This window comes from Neofelis nebulosa, chromosome 9, assembly GCF_028018385.1.
Source record: "Neofelis nebulosa isolate mNeoNeb1 chromosome 9, mNeoNeb1.pri, whole genome shotgun sequence".
Lineage (NCBI taxonomy): Eukaryota > Metazoa > Chordata > Mammalia > Carnivora > Felidae > Neofelis > Neofelis nebulosa.
The window spans coordinates 102,769,496-102,790,953 of record NC_080790.1 but is presented as its reverse complement, the minus strand read 5'-3'; the positions used below and the strand labels follow the sequence as shown (position 1 = coordinate 102,790,953).

At 38.5% G+C, this 21,458-nt stretch overlaps 1 protein-coding gene across 11 annotated transcripts in view; it reads right to left on the bottom strand.

The window, feature by feature from the left end:
• The window catches only part of TASP1 (taspase 1), a 389,761-nt gene that overhangs the window by 116,020 nt on the left and 252,283 nt on the right, over nucleotides 1-21,458 (bottom strand). The window lies entirely within an intron of this gene.

The following is a 21,458-nucleotide window of genomic DNA, read 5'->3' as shown; positions in this document are numbered from 1 at the left end:
TTACAGGGCTTCATACACACTGGGTACCATGTTTTGTGGGTGAGTAAAGACATCAGTTGTACAACAAGGAGTTTTGTAGGGCTGAGTATTAACATCACTCAAAGGAGGCTGGCCCTGAGCAGAAGATAGTAAAAGCTGTTCCATAAAGGGTCAGGATGATGTCAGCCAGGAATTCCTTTTTTTTTTTTTTTTTTTTTTTTTTTTTTTTTTTTTTTTTACCGGCTGGCTTAATCCAGGAATAGATAAATGTCGGGAGTTTCTAAGAAGAACAGAAGGACTGCATATCCCTTTAGGTAATCCTCTCTAATTCTGCTACTCTAAACAAGTTTTTCCTAAGGACTGAACTGAAGTAAGTTCAAGCCCAAGGTGAGGCTGTTAGATGCTAGTGAAGTGGCCAAGTCTAGAATGGGAATGACATCTTCTCACGCAACCAAATGTGAAACAAGCCTGTTTTAGATGGAGTAACAGCTAAGCTAACTCTGTTGTAGTTTGAGCGTGGACACTATTCTTTAATCTCACCACACAAGTCCCATTAGAGTAGCTGACATGCGTCAACAACTTGGAAAGTTCTAGAGAATGGGAAGTGTTCTTTGGGCACTTAGTTTTTCTGTGTGCAAGGCAGGAAGCAACCTGTAACCTACAGGGGGGTGAGGTCTGTTGCCTCAGGTGGACAGCTGGGTGAGGCAGTCTCTGTGGTATCTCCTGGGATATGAGGATCAGTGAGTTCACTCACCATGCTCATGCTTCTGGGAACCCTGTCCCAAAATCTGGCCTCATTGCTGCATTTGAGGGCCAAACTTGGGTCTCACCATATGGATATATTGTACCTGAGAAGTCCACAGTAGGAAAACTTGTAGCTCTTTTGTTTCTTGTGGTGCCTCATTAATCTAGCAGGAGTTAGAACAGGGTGTGTTGTTCAATTCTGCTACCCAGAAGTCCTTGTCACATCAGGCACAAAAATCTCAATTCTCACAATTCTCAGTGTTGATACGGCCACTTTTATTCTTCCAGAAATTTCTTAACATGAGGTAAAAGAGAATTTTCTCCCCAGTTATCATTCATCAGTTTTTTAAAAAGGTTCTTCTAAACAAGAAAGATCCCTGGAAGAGTAGATAGAGGTCCCTCAGTCAATTTCATCCCTAATCTCACCCCCTACAGGCATAAACACCATCATGCAACTATGACAGGGATCGAAAATGTGGAAAACAGCATGGGGGTTCCTCAAAAACTTAAACATAAAATTACCATGTGGTCCAACAATTCCACTTATGGATATATATCCCAAACAAGTGAAAGCAGGGACTTAAAAAGGTATTTCTAGACCCATGTTCATAGTGACCTTATTCACAATGGCCAAAAGGTGGAAACAACCCAGGAGTTCATAACACAATGTGATATATAGTATATATAGCAATGGAACATTATTCAGCCCTAAAAAGGAAGGAAACTGTGACACACAGTACAACATGGATGAACTTTGAAGATGTTATACTAAGTGAAATAAGCCAGCTACAAAAGGACAAATATTGTAGGGTTCCACCTATATGAGGTGTCTATTAGTCAAATTCATAGAGACAGAAAACAGAATGGTGGTTGCCAGGGGTTGGGAGAGGGGTAATGGGAAGTCACTGTTTAATGGGTACAAAGTTTCAGTTTGAGGAGATGAAAAGTTCTGGAGACAGATGGTGGTGATGGTTATACAACAGCATGAATATACTAAATACTGCTGAACTGCGCACTCAAAAATGGATCAAATGGTAAATTTTGTTATGTAAATTTTACCATAATAATAATAATAAAAGAATAAAGCAGAAATGACAATTTCTGACCTGGACCATAACAGTAGTCCATATGATAGTATTAAGAGAAGGGGCTAGTTAGGAATGAATCTACAATGCAGACCCCCGTAGAAGAAACATTAACAACATCAGGTTCTGTTCACAAATAGGCTGGAATTCTCCAATCAGGTTCATTAAAATATCTGTCCCTAAAAGAGAAGCTCACAGGAAAACCTGTCTTCATGTTTCCCAGAGATTCAGGGAGAATACAATGGGACCTCCTGGCAGGCCTGGTGGTCCAGGCACCAGAGGCTACAGAGAATAAATTAATTGTTTAAAGACCAAAGAGTGAACATATGTCCAAGCAGATGGCCTGCAACTTGACCAGGGGGATGTTGGTCTTAAAGCAACTGATTTCCTGCTGACCAAAGAAAAGACCAGAGCTAGAAGGAAGAAATTCTTGCCCCACGGACCAGGGGACTTGATAGCAATCCCTTGAGATTTACAAAAACACAGATGGCCAATTTAAACTTATCTCTGACACTCCCACCCCCACCAGGTTTACGACAGAAGAACAACTAAATAAACTGAACTGAACTGCAAAGTCTCTAGGAGAGTTAGAAAGGAAAAGAAAAAGGATTGGAAAAGATGAGACTGGTCTTGAGATAATCTGTTAACAGTACATGGCAAAATATTTCGAAAATACATGGAGATTTGTATAAATTTTGCTGTTTACATAGGACGGAAATGCTCAACTAGACAAACTAACTAAGATTAATTTCTTAAATCATCATCTAGTCAGGAGGGATTTTGTGATTGCAAAACACATTGGCGTGATCTTGGTGTTGGGAGGAATACAATGGGCAACAATCCATCCAAATGTCAGTACTTCCCCAGTTTCATCCATCAACATGATCTTCTGATTCATCAGAAAATCACTGCCCTTGGTCTGAAAAAGTTTGAGCCGGAAGAATTTGAAGCTTTCTTTGGAAATTTCAATGGAGCATCAAATCACATTATAAACAATGGGAGCTATTTAAGAGAATGTTTATATGAGTGTTTATCTCGAAAAGTTCTTTTAGAGAACTGGGTTTGAATTCCTCTTGTAGCTAAAAATAGACCATTTTCTATAATGAATTTACATGTCACCATTTAAAAGCACAATAAAATATTTTATATTGTCTGAGGACTGTGTAGATTCTTGGGTACCCTATAATCATTAAGAACTATACAAGCTTTTTTTTTTTTTTAATTTTTTTAATGTTTATTTATTTCTGAGGCAGAGAGAGACAGAGCATGAGTGGGGGAAGGTCAGAGAGAGAGGGAGACACAGAATCCGAAGCAGGCTTCAGGCTCCGAGCTGTCAGCACAGAGCCCAATGCGGGGCTAGAACTCACAAACTGTGAGATCATGACCTGAGCCGAAGTCGGTCGCTCAACCGACTGAGCCATCCAGGCGCCCCATAACAAGGTGTCTTTAAGGCAATTTAAAAAGCAATGTATTTTTATTGAAATTTATAACTAATGATAAATAACATGAAAAAGCAGCAGACAGGTTCATTTTGGGCTATTTTCCTCCACTTCTTGCTGCATGCCCCACTCATACACTTAACCATGACTCCATGTCTGTCATGTCCTTTTCTGGTTCTTTCTCATGTAAAGACTCCCTTGACTGGATCCCCAACTCAAACTAGAAGCTCTTCTTCTAGCTCTAATGGCACCCATCTGAGCATTTCTCGTCCTGTGATGTAACTGTCTTGGTTTTGGTTTGCTTTTAATTTTTAAGTCTCTGTAACTTAGTCAATTGGAGACAGGAGCTTGTCTTACACGTACCTCTATATTCCTTGCACCTGTCAAAATGCTTGGCCCAGAACGTTTGCACACTCTGGAAATGCTCACTGAGTGAAGTGACTAAAATACACCCTCAAGGGCTATACTTACAAATACACAGGGTCTCAGGTGCTTTAACGTGTGTGACCAACCAGTTTGATTAAAAAGTGAATCAAACTAGTTGTCATAGTAAAGATTCTTTTAAACAGATTTTTTTAAAGACTAAACTTTTCAATTTTCCAAGTGATTATGTTTTTAGAATAAGATGGAGTTTTAGATTTCTCAGATGCTAACAGCTCCACACCAGTGGAACCCAATGGCCTTGTACTCACAATTCTCTGCTTTCTTGCTAATTCCCTGACTGACACAGAGAGATCCTTGAGGTTAACATTCCTTGAAGAATTATCTACTTCAAAATTAAACTAATTCACAGCCAATATTCTTAGGCCTATATCTTGCTATAAAACCAAATACATTGTATAATAACATATTTAGCCTAAGATTTCAAAATGAGAAAGTTAAAGAAAAAATATTATAGAAATTGTATAATTCCTTGATGTCCTAATCACAATCTAAGTAGTAGCTGAGACTTCCCATCATTCATATTCATGTCTTTAAATCTCTGAAGACCACCTTAGTGACTGCTCTTTTGTGGTTTCTAGGAAAACTGTAAGCACACAATTTAATTTTAAAAGTCTCAAAGCCTTTATTTAGTGGTTATATTTTAATCCATCTTTCCACTCTTAGAATTGTTGCGATCTGCCACAAAAGTCAAGGAAAGAGCCTCTTAAACAAGTTTATCCTCCTTCAGTGGGGTTAGAAAAATAAAATCTGGACAGACACAGTCCAAAAAAAGCTCTTGGAAATATTTTATTCATTGGTTTCATAATTCTGAGGGTTTGGTTTTCTGTTTTTAAAAAATAGAGGTTGCAGCAAGATAGCACAGTCAAAGCAATACAGACATTTACAAATAGAACAAATGACGCTGAAAAAAACACTCTGCACAGACTTAAGAAACAGTATTTCAAAACAGAGAAGAGGTGTTTTTATCAACCAGAAGCTTAAACAGTACGTGCAATACACAACATATTATGCCCAATTCTAAGGTTAATCTACAGAGACAGTTTATCATGATGGCTGTGTGCATGGGTTACTGAATCAGAGCATCTCAGGTTCTGGGCCATTTCTTCTTCTTCTTCTTGGACACATGGAAGGACTACATTTCTGTTTCCTTTCAGTTAGGTGTGGCTATGTGACTGAATCAGGCCAGTGGACTAAAGTGGTATGAGCCACTACCAGGCTTTGCAGAAAATCTTCCTATGCACTATTCTCCATGCTCTTTTCTCTGATGACGTTGAGGCCCATGTGCTATAAGGAGCTTGGACCCTGGTTCACAACTTGGGAGGAGAGCATCCTGTTAATCCTAATCCCCAATTTGGATTTTACGTGAATAAGAAACACACTTCTTATTGTATTTGAGCAACTACACATTTTGGGGGTTCCTTCTTAGAGCAGCTAGTGCTATCTTACCCAATAATACAGGCCTCTGCACTTACTAGCTGCATAATCTCTGTTGGCTACTTAACTTCTCAGGCTCCATTTCTAAAATGGATATAATAGTAGCATTTATGATCAGGTTGATAAGGACTATATGAGATATTGCATGCAATGAAAACATGTGTCAATAAATGTTAGGTTATTGTTATTCAAACAAACACATAGCCATAGAACAAAACATTATATAGCACAATCTCTATTATAGATTTTTGGATATCCCAGAATTGAGGAATTCTATTTTAAAAGTTCTATAGTTTGCAAAAATAGAATGAGGTATTTTAAAGAAAAGTTAGCTGCATGCTAAAAGGTAAGGTTCAGGAAAATTGACATTTTTAGGTCAGTATTTTTGATAGGGGCTATTTTGCTGCTACAGATAAAATAATTAACAATTGCTAAGTATTTAGTGACTCCTAAAGGTTTGTACATATCTGCTTGCTATATAACTAACCTTCTAAGGCTCAAAAACAATGAGCATACTTGGGTACTATAGAGAAAACCAAACTTGTAGAATACTGGCAAATTGCCTTCTAAAAACATGTAGCATTGTAGGGAAGACAAGTACAGCCATATAAAATGATTAGAAAACCATTAACCAAAGCCCTTATAGTGACCATGCACTGTAAGGGTAGAATACTACAAAGTTGTCTTCTAACACCACCAAGCAATTAACTCAATTCTGCAAATTGTCTGACAATTTACCTCAATTCTGACACTTATCTACCAGGAGATAGTGTCAGATCCCCCAGATTAAGGGGTCAGTTCCACGAGACTTTTTCTCCTTCCCAATCCAGATGCCAATCACAAATCCAGATTGTCACCTGTGCCTCTGACCTACCCACTATAAATAGCACAACCGCTTCTCAAGTTTGCTAATTTGTTGGAGTGGCTCACAGAACTCAAGAAAACAGCTTACTTACTAAGTTACTGGTTTACTGTAAAAGTGTATAATTCAGGAGCAGCCAGATGGAAGAGATGGAGAGGACAAAGTAATTGGGAAGCAGTTCAGAGCTCCTATGCCTTCTCCAGACATGCTACTTGCCCCAGCACCCCCACATGTTCACCAACTCCACCCTATCGGGTATTCTGGAGATTTTATTACATAGGCATGACTGATTAATCATTGGTTATTGGTGACTGAGCTATCTCCAGCCCCTCACCTCTCTTTAGATGTTGGGGGGTGGGGTTGAAAGTCCCAACTCTCTAATCACATGGTTGATTCCCCTGGCAACAGTCCCCATCCTTAGGTTACCTTGGGGTTTTCCATAAGTTGTCTCATTAACATAAACTCTGGTGTGGTTGAAAGGGTTTGTTATGAATAACAAGACACCCATTTCACTCTTAAAGATGTATCTCGATTTTAGGAACTGAGGACAAAAGACCAATTATAATAAAATATGATCCCACTGCTCTTACTGCTTAGGATATTACGAGGGTTTTGAAGCTGTGAGTCAGGAACCATGAAGGAAGACCAAATAAACATTTCTTATGATAAATCATAATACCACAGATACCCACCACAAATGCCATAGGAAGTTAGGAGTGAGAAGACGGATGTGGATCAAAGAATTGAGGAAGACATTCCAGAGGCCTTGGCACTAGAAGGCAAGTAGAATGGGAGGGCAGAGGGACACAAAAATGACATGTTGGACCTTTGTAAGGAAGAGCTGATAAGTTTACTTGGTTTGAGCCACACAGTTTTTCCAACTTTTAAAAACTAGAAAATATTTTTGTTAATATAATTTATTGTCAAGTTAGCTAACATACAGTATATACAGTGTACTGTTGCCTTTGGGAGTAGACTCCCATGATTCATCGCTTACATACAATACCTACTGCTCATCCCAACAAGTGCCCTAATAGAAAATATTTTTAAATGGAGAAGTTATATAAAAGCATCTTGATTTCTAGCTCGTCTTGAAAAATTTGGCAACCCTTATATTCCCTCACTGAGGTGAAGTAGCAGCTACCATTTTTGGCAACAATTTTCCACAGGTGAAGCTGTGTTCCTCCTGTGGCATGTGTTCAGAAGGCACCTAATATCTGGTGATGTTCTTTCAGTGGGTTTAATCCACTGGGTTTAGGTCATGGCAGCCCGATCCTTCCATATAAAGTTTCCCCATCAACCTTTTGTCCAATGGTTGTAGCAGCCACTGATAATCATGCTTAAGACCCCTTATTTCATGAGGAAGTTCCCAAAGGGTGGTTTCCTAATTCTGTCATTCTCACATTAACAGCTGAAATTCATCTATGAAGAACTTTCTCTCATCAACTTTTTGATATTCCAAAATAAAGTTCACATAAGAAAGGATAAATACTTGATTCTTCCACTGCCTCAGGGCTCAAATAATAAGGCTCCAAAAGCAGCCAATCATTTTCCCCCTCATCATTTTTTGTGATGTTAAGAAACCAGTTTTGTTAGAAGAAAGATGATAAGAGATTAAAGAGGGAACATGGTTTGAGGGGATAAAAGGGATGGAAAGAGAAGTTAGCATTTTGCTTCTTCATTCATACCAGCCCAAGGCCAATTCTTCTATGTTATATAAAAAAGAGACAGAGATAAAAGAACTGTAAGAGGTACCTTCAAACTCCAACGCAAAAGAAACTATATCTAGCTGGACTGACTTGCTAGTTCTGTTCTGGATGACTAATCTGAACACTCATATGTTTTAAGTCAAATACAGAGCCTTTAGGATGAATTAGCTCCTTTTGGATTGACATAAAATAAGTATTGCTGTCAGTTAATAAAGTTTGCTCAAGATCAATTTGACTAGCAGAAAGTTCTTTCATCAAAGTGAACTGGGTGTTAAGATAGTATGAGTCTGCTAAGGCTTCTGTAACAAAATACCTCATGCTTGGTGGCTTAAACAACATCAATTTATTTTCTCATATATTAAGATATCTGTAGATTTGGTTTTTCTGAGACCTCTCTCCTTGGCTTACAGATGGTCTCTTCTCTATTAGTACAACCCTAGTGTCTCTTCCTCATCCGACAAGGACTTTAGGGCCCCACCCTTCTGTTCATTTACCTTAATCATCTCATTAAAGGCCCTATCTCCAAATACAGTCACATTCAGGCTTCAAGATATGAATTTGGGGGGACATAATTCAGTCTTCAATAGATACAGATCTTAAAGTGATACAGAGTAAAATCCAAAAATGCCCCATATGTTCTGGTTTCCCTTAGTTCTCTGAGCTGAACTCCTCCTGCTCTCCCTCCTTTGCTCAGTCATTTCTCTCTCTCCACTTGCCTTCTTGCTGTTACTCAACCACATAGCACACCCCTGCTTGAAGGCCATTACAGGTGGTGTTCTCACTGCCCAGAAAGCTCTTCCATCCTTGTCCCTGTGCCTCACTTGCTCAACTTTGCCAGATATGTACTCAAAAGCCACCTTTTCAAGAAAGTTTACTCTGGCCACTCACCTGAATCTCACTACCATCACCCTCTCTGCCTCAATGTTTCATACGTCCTTACTGCTATCTAACTAGCCATTTATTTTGCTCCTTTATCTTATTCATTGCTTGTCTCCCCCACTGGGTCATAAACTCCATGAAGGCAGGGAGTTTATCTATTTGTTCACTGCTTTTTCCTCAGTTCCTAAAAGATAGTGTGGCACATGGTAGGGGTTCAGTATACTTGGCAAACGAATAAAGAACCTCCTTCCTTCCTTCCTTCCTTCCTTCCTTCCTTCCTTCCTTCCTTCCTTCCTTCCTTCCTTCCTCCCTCCCTCCCTCCCTCGTTCTTTCTTTCTTTCTTTCTTTCTTTCTTTCTTTCTTTCTTTCTTTCTTTCTTTCTTTCTTTCTTTCTTTCTTTCTTTCTTTCCTTTCTTTCTTTCTTTCTTTCTTTCTTTCTTTCTTTCTTTCTTTCTTTCTTTTCTTTCTTTCCTTTTAAAAAACATTTATTTGTGTGCATGTGCAAGTGGGGGAGGGACAGAGAGAGGGACAGAATCCCAAGCATACTTCGTGCTGTCACGCGGTCAGCACAGAGCCCAACATGGGGCTCAATCCCACCCAGGAACCATGAGATCATGACTTGAGCCAAAATCAAGAGTTGGTTGCTCAACCGGCTGAGCTACCCAGGTGCCCCAAGACTTTTTTTTTTTTTTAAATGAGGGTTGGGAAGTGAAAGAGAGCAAAGTGCAAATTAGACATTTTATATTTCTTAATTTTATATTTTTACACTTACATTTGTTATAAAATTTTAAAGAGACTTGTATAAATTAAACAGTCAAAATGATATTGAAGCTGTGGACCTTTAAAAAGTCTGAAAATAAAAGCCTGCTTATTTTCCAAGACTGACATAGCATGATTCAACAGATTCTGTTCATCCATTTACACAACAATTGCATGTCAGTGCACATATCACTTTCTTTTAGACAGAGAGAGCATCACAGACATCAGCTAACTAGGTAGTGGTCAAGTGCAGGCTGTGTGCCTTATGTGTCTATTATGTTAGGCCGCATTAATACAATATTGATGAATTCAGCATGAGGAGGAATATGGAAAACAGGACTTTAGCCTAGTGAGACATCAGTGCCTCCTGCTTAATCTTACATTATCACGAGCATTTGAAGAGACAGATCTTTTTCCCTACCATTTCCCCTTCTCTTGTTAATTCTGCCGTAATTTTCCAACTGTTGAGTCCTCAGTAACATATTTTTCCATCTACTAACAGTGTCACGTGAACTTTCTTAAAATACTATGGAATAATGTATATATTTCATAGAATGAAGACCCATTCAGCTACAGGCCAAGTTTGTCTTCTGTATTTATCACTGTGCTACTCGGGGCCCATACATTTGGTACTGTGAGTTGGCTCTGTTGGCTAAGCACATCTTATGTCCTTACATAGTGAATTCTTACCTGATGTGATAATAGTCATGCTTTCTTTTACTGGCACAAATGTGATAGACCTTAAATGACCGATTCCAGAGAGAAGGGCAGGAGAAATATGTCTGGTTGGCTTTTATCGCTTTGTTTCTATTAGGGGCATTCACCCCTCAATGAGTGAGTCAGGAGGCACTACCACCCCCACCCTTTTCCCAGAAGTTCCTTGCCCACTGCTGTCAAGGGCTGTCTTTCAAGGAGATACAAGTTGTGAATAAGTATATTTTGAGCATTCTTTGTGTGTGGTATTAAACCTTGGAATGTAGTTTACTGCTCTAAAAATAGGGTTTGGTCTTTAGACTTCATCCTGAAAGCAGATGTCCTCAAGTAGTTGACAGTTTCACATGAACTTGCTTAATATAGTCCAGAATAATGTGTATATTTTATAGAAGAAAAGCCCACTTAACTACAGGTCAAAAGATCTGGGTGCTCACTTCCTAAGCCCCTGTGTTCGTGGGCAAATCAGTGAAAGTCTCCCGAGTTATAAAATGAGGACTTTGGGTTGGATTCTCTCTAGAGCAGCCTCTCAAGTTTTAACATTCTCTGATGCTTACTTCACTTAGCTTTTGTATACATTGTTAATGAATCCAAAAACAAATGTTTTACTTTTATTCCATCATTGTCTTACACTAAAAGTAATAAATAGGCCAGAGCAATTTCAAGATGTAATTTTTAAGTTCAACTTAACAAATCAGAAATATCAACAGAATGAGAAATTAATGCCATATGTTAGTCATTTTACTGTATGCCACCCCTACCTAGTTTTCCACATTTAAAACAAGGATGCCATAAAAGATCCAATGGTGAATGTGGACAAAACACAAAGACAGCATTATGGTGAATTTCATTGTTAGCACTGAAACATGTCTACATAAAGGGAAAAGTTCTATTGTTCTCACATATAAATATCATGTCCAAGGAGCCTTAAAATGCTGTCTGATGAGAACAGCATGTTGTTCCAGTCTCAAGGCAACTTTTGTTACTTCTTTTACCATGCAGGCAACACCACACTTCACAGGCAACATCAGACAAGATTGTCCTCCTATTTTTAACTTAAAAGCTGGGAAGGCATCCGCATGAACATGGCAGGCCCCACAGTACCTATTATACCATCACTCACATGGAGAATTATCATGAGTATTCCATTTTGCTAAAGGTGATAAAAGCTCTCCACTATTTAGCAAATATTTATTCTGCACTTATTATGAGGGAACAAAAGAATGAAACACACATGGGTTGTACTCTGAAGGCAATTATGTCTTTGCAGGATGCAGAAACTAGCTCTTCGTGAACCTAGTTCCTTAAGAAATCTTAATAAAAACACCAAGTCCCTATATTTGCATAATACTTTAATTTGCATAATATTTTTACATCTATGAGATCTCCTCAAAATGCCATGTACAAAGATGTTTACTATACCTGTATTTCAGGTGGAAAAAAGCAAGGCTCAGAATGGTTATGTGGTTTGCTTATGGTCACAGAGGAAGTGGAAAAACTGAAACTTGAACGAATGCCTGTGGACTCCAAATTTAGGGCTCTCTTTACTCCCACAAAGCCTTACCATGAAGGATTCTAAATCTAGCTCTGTTAACAGACACACCTCTCACTGCAGGAGACTTATGACTAAGTAGTTTCCCAGGGTGAAAGAGGGCTTGCTCAGAAAAGCTATTGCCACAAATTTTACCAACAAATTTCAGGATGGTTCTGGGATTCAGAGAACTGGGTCTGAGCTTTAACTCTGCTGCTGACAAACTAGTTGGTCACAGGACTAGGAGGTTACCAGCTCTCTGGGCTTCAGCTACATTGTAGGTAAAAATGAAAAAGTCAACTCAATCATATTCTGAGTCTTTCTGATTCTAACATTCTATATAGTTTTGTATTAGGCCCTCTAAATGTTTGAATACGTTTTTTAAAAAAAACCACACGTCTAAATTTTTCTAGAATTCAGGTTACAGATTTTTAATGTTTATTTATTTATTTTGAGAGAGAGAGAGAGAGAGAGAGAGAGAGAGAGAGAGAGAGAGAGAGAATGAGCTGGAGAGGAGCAGAGAGAGAAGGAAAGAGAGAACCCCAAGCAGGCTCCACACTGTCAGTGCAGAGCCCAACACAGGTCTCGAACTCTAGAACCGTGAGATCATGACCTGAGCCAAAATCAAGAGTCACACGCTTACAGGTTAAAGATTTTTTTAATAGCCCCTCTAAGAACTAACTAAAATTCCAGTTGGTCCCGGGACTTTGTGTCACCTTTTCCTTAGACCCAGCCTAGTACTGGGAGGTCTTTTTAGAGGGTAGTTTTATGACCACCTACTGAGAACCACCTACTGAGTGAGTATCTGAGGTTGGGACCAGGAGGCTGGATTTTCACCCTACTCCCATCTCTGCAGGAGCAAAGCCTGTCCTAGGCTACCTCTTGGATAAGTAGGTAGGCAGGCAAGCAGGAAGAAAGGTTGGTGGATACGTCATGCAGACTAAATGTAAACATGTATCTGATACCATAATGTGAATGCAAACTCAGGTTGTACAGACCTTTTGTACTGTACTCTGATTTTTAAAAATTTCTTTACTCTTCTTTTTCAAATATTGTAAGAGGAACATGTGCTATTTTTATATTAAAAACTGATTTTATTAAAAAAATTTTTTAATGTTTTATTTATTTTTGAGACAGAAAGAGACAGAGCATGAGCAGGGGAGGGGCAGAGAGAGAGCAAGATACAGAATCCGAAGCAGGCTCCGGCTCTGAGCTGTCAGCACAGAGCCTGATGCGGGGCTTGAACTCACAAACCGTGAGATCATGACCTGAGCTGAAGTCAGACGCTCAACCGACTGAGCCACCCAGGCGCCCCATATATTATTACCGATAAAAGAATAAATCAGTATATGCCATTCCATGCTTTCCACGCGATCACAACTGTGTGTTAAAAAAAAAAAATTCATAGTTGCAAAAACAGAAGGAAATATACCAAAATGTTAAAAACAGTTAATGTGGGTAGTTCACTGTATTCCAGAAGGATTCACTCAGGGCCAGGACTGAATTTTTTTTTTTCTTCCCATAATCTTCCTGTACTTTCTTAATTATGTAGAAGGGTGACTTAGTGAGTGTTTAATGTAGAACACAATCTATTACTGTTCTAGACTCATTTTGGAAAGTATGACTGTGTCCCCACTCTACTCCCCAGCTTTGCTGAAAAAGGAAGGAACAGAAGTAACTCTAATGTCCACATAGGACTCAGCAACAGCACCTGGTTGAGTTGGTCCCTCTGTTCCCCTCAGAACACCTTCTCCTCTCGGTTTCCAGGACACCACACTCATCTGGTTCTCCTCAACCTCTAAGGCCAGAACTTTTCAGTCTCCTTGCAGGTTCCTCCTCCTGTCACCAACTTATGTACACTGGAGTTCTCCAGGAGTCAGGCCTCTTTTCTTCCACCTGTGTTCACTCCCTTGGTCATCTCAGCTGATCTTAAAGGTTTTTTTTTTTTCCTTTTTTTTCTAATGTTTATTTATTTTTGAGAGACAGAGAGAGTGTGTGAGCAGGGGCGGGTCAGAGAGACAGGGACACACAGAATCCAAAGCAGGTTCCAGGCTCTGAGGTGTCACCATAGAGCCTGACGTGGGGCTCAATCTCACAAACTGCGAGATCATGACCTGAGTATACACTTCCAGCTAAGGCCTCTCCAGATAACTAAGTGGTTAGAAGCTTGGGTTCTGGAGTTCAGACTGTCCAGCCTGAATCTTAGTTCCACCTCTTTGTAGCTGTGTGACCATAGATAACTAACTTGATATCTCAGATATTTCTTCTCTGAGGGGCTAGTGGTGGCAAAGTGTTCTGAGCTAAGAGGAGAGCGTCTACCTGAGTCCTACAGGCCAAGGAAGGGGTTTATACTCAGTCCTATAAGGGGAGGCTCTGAGTCACCAATTTCTTGGTAAAGACAGGCCAGTGGCCTCTAATTCTTAGAGAACCTGGTAGGAAAGGCTCAACATCCTAATGATTTATACTGGGTGAAAATCCAAAATGTCAGTTACAATCTTCTGGTTGGTAAGCTGCCAGATAACATAGATTTTACCACTGCTTGAAAGGAGCATCTTGTATTTGAAAAGAAATGAAAGGCTAATGTTTAAACTATCATAAAGAGTGAAACTACTATTTGTGTAATGGACTATTTCCTGAGAATTTCAGTCCATCTGTCAGTGAGGAATTTGGGAGGGGTAAAAATAAAAGCCACCAACAAACCCTTTGAAGAAAGTTCTCCTTGTTAAAACCATCTGCTTCCTGACTTCTTATTGATCTGACCCATGTAATACCAGTGAACTAACTAAGGCGTTGAGACCTAGACAGCAGCATTTCCCAAGCTGACTCCTGGGAGATGCTCTCTGAAAAAAAGAGCATGGTTAAATGTTAGGGAAATGGTGCAAACTTATTGCTCAACCCAGTCCACTCTTCTTAGAGCTGGATAGGCATGTGAACACTTCAAGGTTCAGACATCCTTCTGAGGGGAGCAAAATACATGACCCCAAAATATACCACTTCGGCATATGCATTATTTGAGCTGAGTGCAACTGAGACCCGGCAGAATCAAGAAAACCATTTTATCTCTCCCTTAACTACCCAAAAGAACTTAAATAGGAGGCCTGGCCAGAAAGAGAGCCCTTACCAGGGATAATTGTGTCTGTGAAAGGCTTATCTGTAGCGCAGGGCAAACATCTAATTACCAAACATCTGCTCTTACTGTCCTGTGAATTACCCTTCTCCCCTTGGAAGCCCCAGGCCCCTATCCCATTCCTTATCTCAAGATGGCTTACAGGCCTCAAGAGACTCATTTGTCCTTGTGTCTCATGTTTTTTTTATGGGACTCGTATATGTACATAATTAAACTTGCTTTTTCCTGTTAATCTATTTTATGTCAATTTAATTAATAGACCAGCCAAAAGAACCTAGAAGGGTAGAGAAGAAAATTTCCTCCCCTACATTTCAATAGAGAATTCTATATAGGGGCGCTTGGGTGGCTCAGTGGGTTAATGTCCGACTTTGGCTCAGGTCACGATCTCATGGTTCATGGGATTGGGCCCTGCATCAGGCTCTGTGCTGACACCTCAGAGTCTAGAGCCTGCTTCAGATTCTGTGTCTCTCCCTCTCCCTGCCCCTTCCATGCTCACACTCTCTTAAAAATAAATAAACATTAAAAAAAAAAAAGAATTCTATGTGACTTTAAGCCAGCTCATCCCAAAAGTTAATGAATGCTTTTCTTTAATTCCAGCTACACTCAAACTACTATTAAGAGTTTGCTCTTATTTTACTTTAATGCTGAGACTTCAGCTCCCTTTGCTGGTTCTTCCTCACCATATCAACCACTAAATATTGGGGAACCTCAGGACTCAACAGTTGGACAGCTTTTCCTCTGCTCATTTTATAGAAAAATATTTGTGAAACGTTTTGGACATATAGTAAAGCATCTGGCTGTATTGGAGAAAGAGGAAAGAATAAAAACTCTCCAGACCAACCTCCTCCTCTAGTTACCACTCCATTTCTTTATGTCCATTTACAGCAAAGTTTTTTAAAGGCTTATCTGAACTTGTTACCTCAATTTTTTTCCCTTCCATTCTCTCTGTAACTGCTCTATAATCAGGTTTTTGCCTTGGCCATTCCACTGAAACAGCTCTTGTCAAGGTAAGCAAAGACTTCCAATGCTAAACCCAATGGTCAGACGTAGTTTCGTGGTACTAGACTAATGCATCTGATAAAGTTGGTCTCCCTCTTCTCCTTAAAATATTTTCTTTCCCTGGTTTCTAAAACACCACATTCATGTTGTTCTCCATCAACCTCTGTGGCCATTTCTCACTCTATGGCCATTTTGCAATCTCCTTCGCTCCCAATTTCCCAAACTCCTCCTCCTTTACTCCTCATTTCCCAAACTTATAAACATGTGAGGTCCTCAGGACTCTTTTCTCCTGTCTGTGTTCACTCACTTGGTGATCTTTTTCAGTCTTCTAGTTTGAAAAAGCATTTATATTGAGATTCCCAAGTATTCTCCAGCTTAGTCCTCTCTCCTGACACATATATCCAACTCTCTACTGAGTATCTCCATTCAATGCCTAACACGTGTCTCAACATTAAGATACTCCAATTCAGCTCTACTTCCCCTCATTCCCCTCTTCTTCCTCTCCCACTCACCTTCCTTTCCCTAGTAAATGCCAAATGTACTCTTCCAACTGTCCAGGCCAAACTCTTAGGAGTCATCATTGCCTTCTCTATTTCCCTCATACCTCTATCCAATCAATCAGCAAATATCATTGGCTCTACCTTAAAACACACAAAGAAGTCAACTGATTCTCACACACAACTGATTCTGCACAGCTAACACTCTAGTCCAGTCATTATCATCATTTATATGAGTGGCAACAACCTAACACTCTGTCTCCCCTTCATAGCTGGAGTCACCTCTTAAAATGTAAGTCAGATCACGTCACACATGGGCTAGTGAATGACATGATGCTAGTGAGCCTCCAATGGCTCCCAACTTAGAGAAAAAGCCCAAACCCTGACAGTGACCAATATAAACTTATGATCTGGTCCCCTGCTACATACTCTGATCCACTAAGACTGGCCTTCTCAATGACCCTCCAACATACCAGGAATATTCCTACTTGAGGGCCTTTGCACTTGCTGTTCTCTATGCCCAGAATGTTCTTGCCTTGCTTCCATAAACCTTCCAGACTTCACTCAAATGTTACTTTCTCAGTGAGACCTACCTAACATCGGAACCTTTGTACTTCCTAAAACCCTTCCCAGCTTCACATTTCTTTTTGCGCTTTATCACAAACATAGTATATTCCTTACTTACCTTGTTTATTATTACCCCCCTACCCTCAGCATGTAAGCCCACAAGTATAGGGATTCTTGACTTCCTTGTTCACTATTATGTCTCCAGGGAAGTACCTGAATATAAAAGGCATTCAATACTATTTAATAAATACTTCATTTTAAAAAATGAGCTTCTTTATTGTATCAAAATTCTATTCCTAGTTAAACTGAGTTTTTTAAATAGCTAAATTCTCAAAGCCAAAGAATTAGGGCTTCCTTCCTAGTCAATCATTGTTAAGCACTATAATAAATCCTTGAGTAGCCCTAATACTGGTTAACTGAAGTTTAAAAAAAATGTGTTTTCGTCACTTTGACGTTTGTGAAGATCTTATAAGTTATACTTATTTCTCTTTTGTCCCAGATATGGCTTACAGAACAAAAACATAAAAAAGAAAACATAAACACAAATGCTAGATTCAGGAACTTGTTATATCTAAGAGGGTCATCATATTAAAGACCAGGTCTTCCTATCTGCCCATATGGCACTGGAAATGTATAGAAATTTGGAATGGAAGTATATTCTATTAAGTTATTATTGGGACTTATTACTAACTGTCTATTAAGAGCTTGTTTTGCTAAGATCTTCCATTTTTATCCTTAAAATACACATTATAAATATTTAAAAAAAATTTTTTCCCAATGTTTATTTATTTTTGAGAGACAGAGAGAGACAGAGCATGAGCAAGGGATGGGCAGAGAGAGAGGGAGACACAGAATCCAAAGCAAGCTCCAGGCTCTGAGCCATCCGCACAGAGCCTGACACGAGGCTCAAACTCGTGAACGGTGAGATCATGACCTGAGCGGAAGTTAGACACTTAACCGACTGAGCCACCCAGGTGCCCCACATTATAAACATTTTTAATAGAGCAGTATAGTTAGCAGTTCTTTTTTTTTTAATGTTTATTTATTTTTGAGAGAGAAAGCACAAGCCGGGGGCAGGGGGGGAGGGGAGGGTGCAGAGGGTCCAAGTTGGGCTCTGAGTTGATAGCAGTGAGCCCGATGTAGGGCTCGAACTCAGGAACTGTGAGATCATGACTTGAGCTGAAGTCAGATGCTCAACTGACTGAGCCACCCAGGCCTCCCATAGTTGGCAGTTCTAACTATTCAAATGTTGATCATAATATCCACAAGAACTATCAATGGAAGAAATCAGGGGATTATTGGGTTTTTTATCTGTTATAGGAGACACCTTTAAAACAATATTTTCTATTTCAAGTGAATAAAAAGCTGTTTTAAAGTACTTTGAGCATCTCCTAATAGCAAAATGTTAATACAATCTTTATCCTAAATGAAGTTTCTTTTTACCCCTTCAACAGTACAGCAAACAGTGTAGTCCAAACATGTATAGCACAGTGATGACAGCTCAAGAGCATAAAAGTCAATCGCCAGTACCTACCACTTATTGCATCCAGAAGTATTTGAAAGGAATATAAATAGAATAACTCAACCATATCCAAATGTCTCAATCAGTTATTACTAAAATGATAAGTTTTCACAAATTTACAATACTGCTTTACTTACAAGACATGAAAATCATACAGTGTAACTATCATAAAAAATTTAATTCTTAGGATTAGACAAACTGGACACTCCAAGATGAAGGTTTTTTAAAAGACTATATTCTTTGAATGCGTGGTACTGAAATTAAAATGTATTCTAGCAGACAGATTTTTCTTAGGGTTCAAAATATACAACATGGGTCAATCTCAAATGTCTGTGAGTGAAGCAGGCCAAGTGTAGGACTGTCAAAGTGGAGTGGCAGGTCCTACCAAAGAGGGTGGTTACCAGTGTTGCCAAATCTTCTCTTAGAGAATAAAACAAATCAGAAGGAAAAAAATCATATTTTCATGTAAAATTTAAATGTTGAAATCTTGCACAAAAATGTTATATAAAATTTGCATTTTGTATAATCTTAATTTTTTATGTAAAAAATTTTAATGTTTTGAAAAAGCTGATCTGTAAATGAACCCCACTTTAGACCTCAAATCTGGGAAGGAGAGACAGTGGGGACAAAATGTTGTGTCCGAACAACCACCTGGACTCAAAGTTCTACCCTCAACCTTGACATGGAGTCACTCACTAAAGATGTAACCATGGAAAGCTTACATGTGCTAAAGTCTTGTGTGGTCATTGTCATTAGTACCTCCCATATACTATGCTTGGTAGATCCAGCTCCCATCACTCACCAATAAAATAATGTAATGAAAGTTCTTATAAAATCAACGGGTAATACTGAATATTTAAAATCATAAAACCAATACTTTGTGTTGAGTTGGGAAGTTGACATGAATTAAGAATGATGCCTCAAGACACAAGAAAAATCTCAAATAAACTAACTTTAACACCTAAAGGAACTAGAAAAAGAAGAACAAACAAGGCCCAAAGTTAATGGAAGGAGGGAAATAATAAAGATCATAGCAGAAATAAATAAAAACAAAGGCAAAAAAGGAAAAGATCAATGAGACTAAGAGTTAGTTCTTTGAAAAGATAAATAAAATTGATAAACCTTTAACCAGAGTCACCAAAGACAGAGAGAGAGAACTCACATAAAAAAGAAATGTAAGAGAAGTTACAGCTGACACCACAGAAATACAAAAAATTATAAAAGATTACTACATAAAAGTATACGCCAACAAATTGGACAACCTAGAAGAAATGGGTACATTCCTAGAAACATACAACCTTCTGAGACTGAATCAGGAAGAAACAGAAAATGTAAACAGATGAATTACTAGTAATGAAATTGAATCAGTAATCAAGAAATTCCCAATAAATGAAAGTCCAAGACAAAATGGCTTCACAAGTGAATCCTACCAGACATTCAAACAAGGGTTAATACCTATTCTTTTAAACTATTCCAAAAAAAAAAAAAGAAGAAGAAGAAGAAGAGGAAGGAATGCTTCCAAATTCATTCTAAGGCCAGTAATACTCTTATAACAAAACCAAAGACACCACACGAAAGAAAATCAGGGACCAATATCTCTGATGAACAAAGATGTAAAAGTCCTCAACAACAAAATATAACCAAACCAAATTCAAAAACATTCAACGAAACCAAGTGGTATTTATTCCAGGGAGGCAAGGATGGTTCAATATATGCAAGTCAATCAGTGTGAACATTACATCAACAAAATAAAAGATAAAAATCTTACGATCATTTCAATAGATGCAGAAAAAGCATTTGACAAAATTCAACATCCACTCATGATAAAAACTCAACAGAGTGGGTACAGAACATATCCTCACATAATAAAGGCCACATATGCCAAACCCAGAGCTAATAACATACTCAATGGTGAAGAGCTGAAAGCCTTTCCCCTAAGATCGTGAACAAGACAAGGATATGACTCCTACCACTGTTCTTCAACATAGTACTGGAACTCCAAGTCATAGCAATCAGACAAGAAAAAAGAAATAAAAGTCATCCATATTGGTAAGGAAGAAGTAAAATTGTCACTATATGCAGATGACATAATACTAAAATCCTAAAGACTACCAAAAAACTATTAGAACCAATAAATGAATTGAGTAAAGTTTCAGGATACAAAATCAATATATGGACACCTGTTGTGTTTCTATACACTAATAATGAAATAGCTAAAAGGGAAATAAAGAAAACAACCCCATTTTCAACTGCATTAAAGAGAATATAATACCTAGGGATAAATTTACCCAAAGAAGTTAAAGACTTTTGTAGTAGTCAAAAATGACAACACACTGAAAAACTTTCCTTCTGGTTAAAATAGCCATTGTCAAATATAGTCAACAATATCTTAATAGTGTTGTATAGTGACAGATGATAGCTATACTTGTGGAGAGCAGAGCACAATGTATGGAGAAACTGAATCACCACATTGTACGGTTGGAACTACTGTAACATTGTATACCAACTATACTCAAAAATAATTATTAATAATAAAAAAGTAAAAGACCTATATTCTGAAAACTATAAGACAATGATGAAAGAAATCAAAGGTGACACAAATCGAAAGATGTACCATGCTCATAGACTAAAAGAATTAATATTGTTCAAATGTCTATACTACCTAAAGCAATCTACAGATTCAATGCACTCCCTATCAAAGTACCAACAGTTTTTCACAGGACTAGAGCCAAAAATAAGACAAACAAAACAAACAAACAAACAAACAAACAAACAAACAAACAATTTATGGAACCACAAAAGACCCCGAATAGCCAAACCAATCTTAAGAACAAAGCAGGAGTTATCATAATCCTAGATTTCAAGATTTAATACAAAAATATAGCAATCAAAACAGTATAGTACTGGCACACACACAAAAAAAAGACACATAAACCAAGGGAACAGACTTGAGAGCCCAGTTATAAATGCACACATATATGGTCAATTAATCTATGACAAAGGAGGCAAGAATACAATGGAGAAAAGACAGTCTCTTCAGTAAACGGTGCTGGGAAAACTAAATGGTTGCATGCAAAAGAATAAAAATGGGCTACTTATACCATACTAAAAACAAACTCAAAATGGAATAAAGACCTAAATGTATGACTTGAAACCAGAAAACTAAAAGA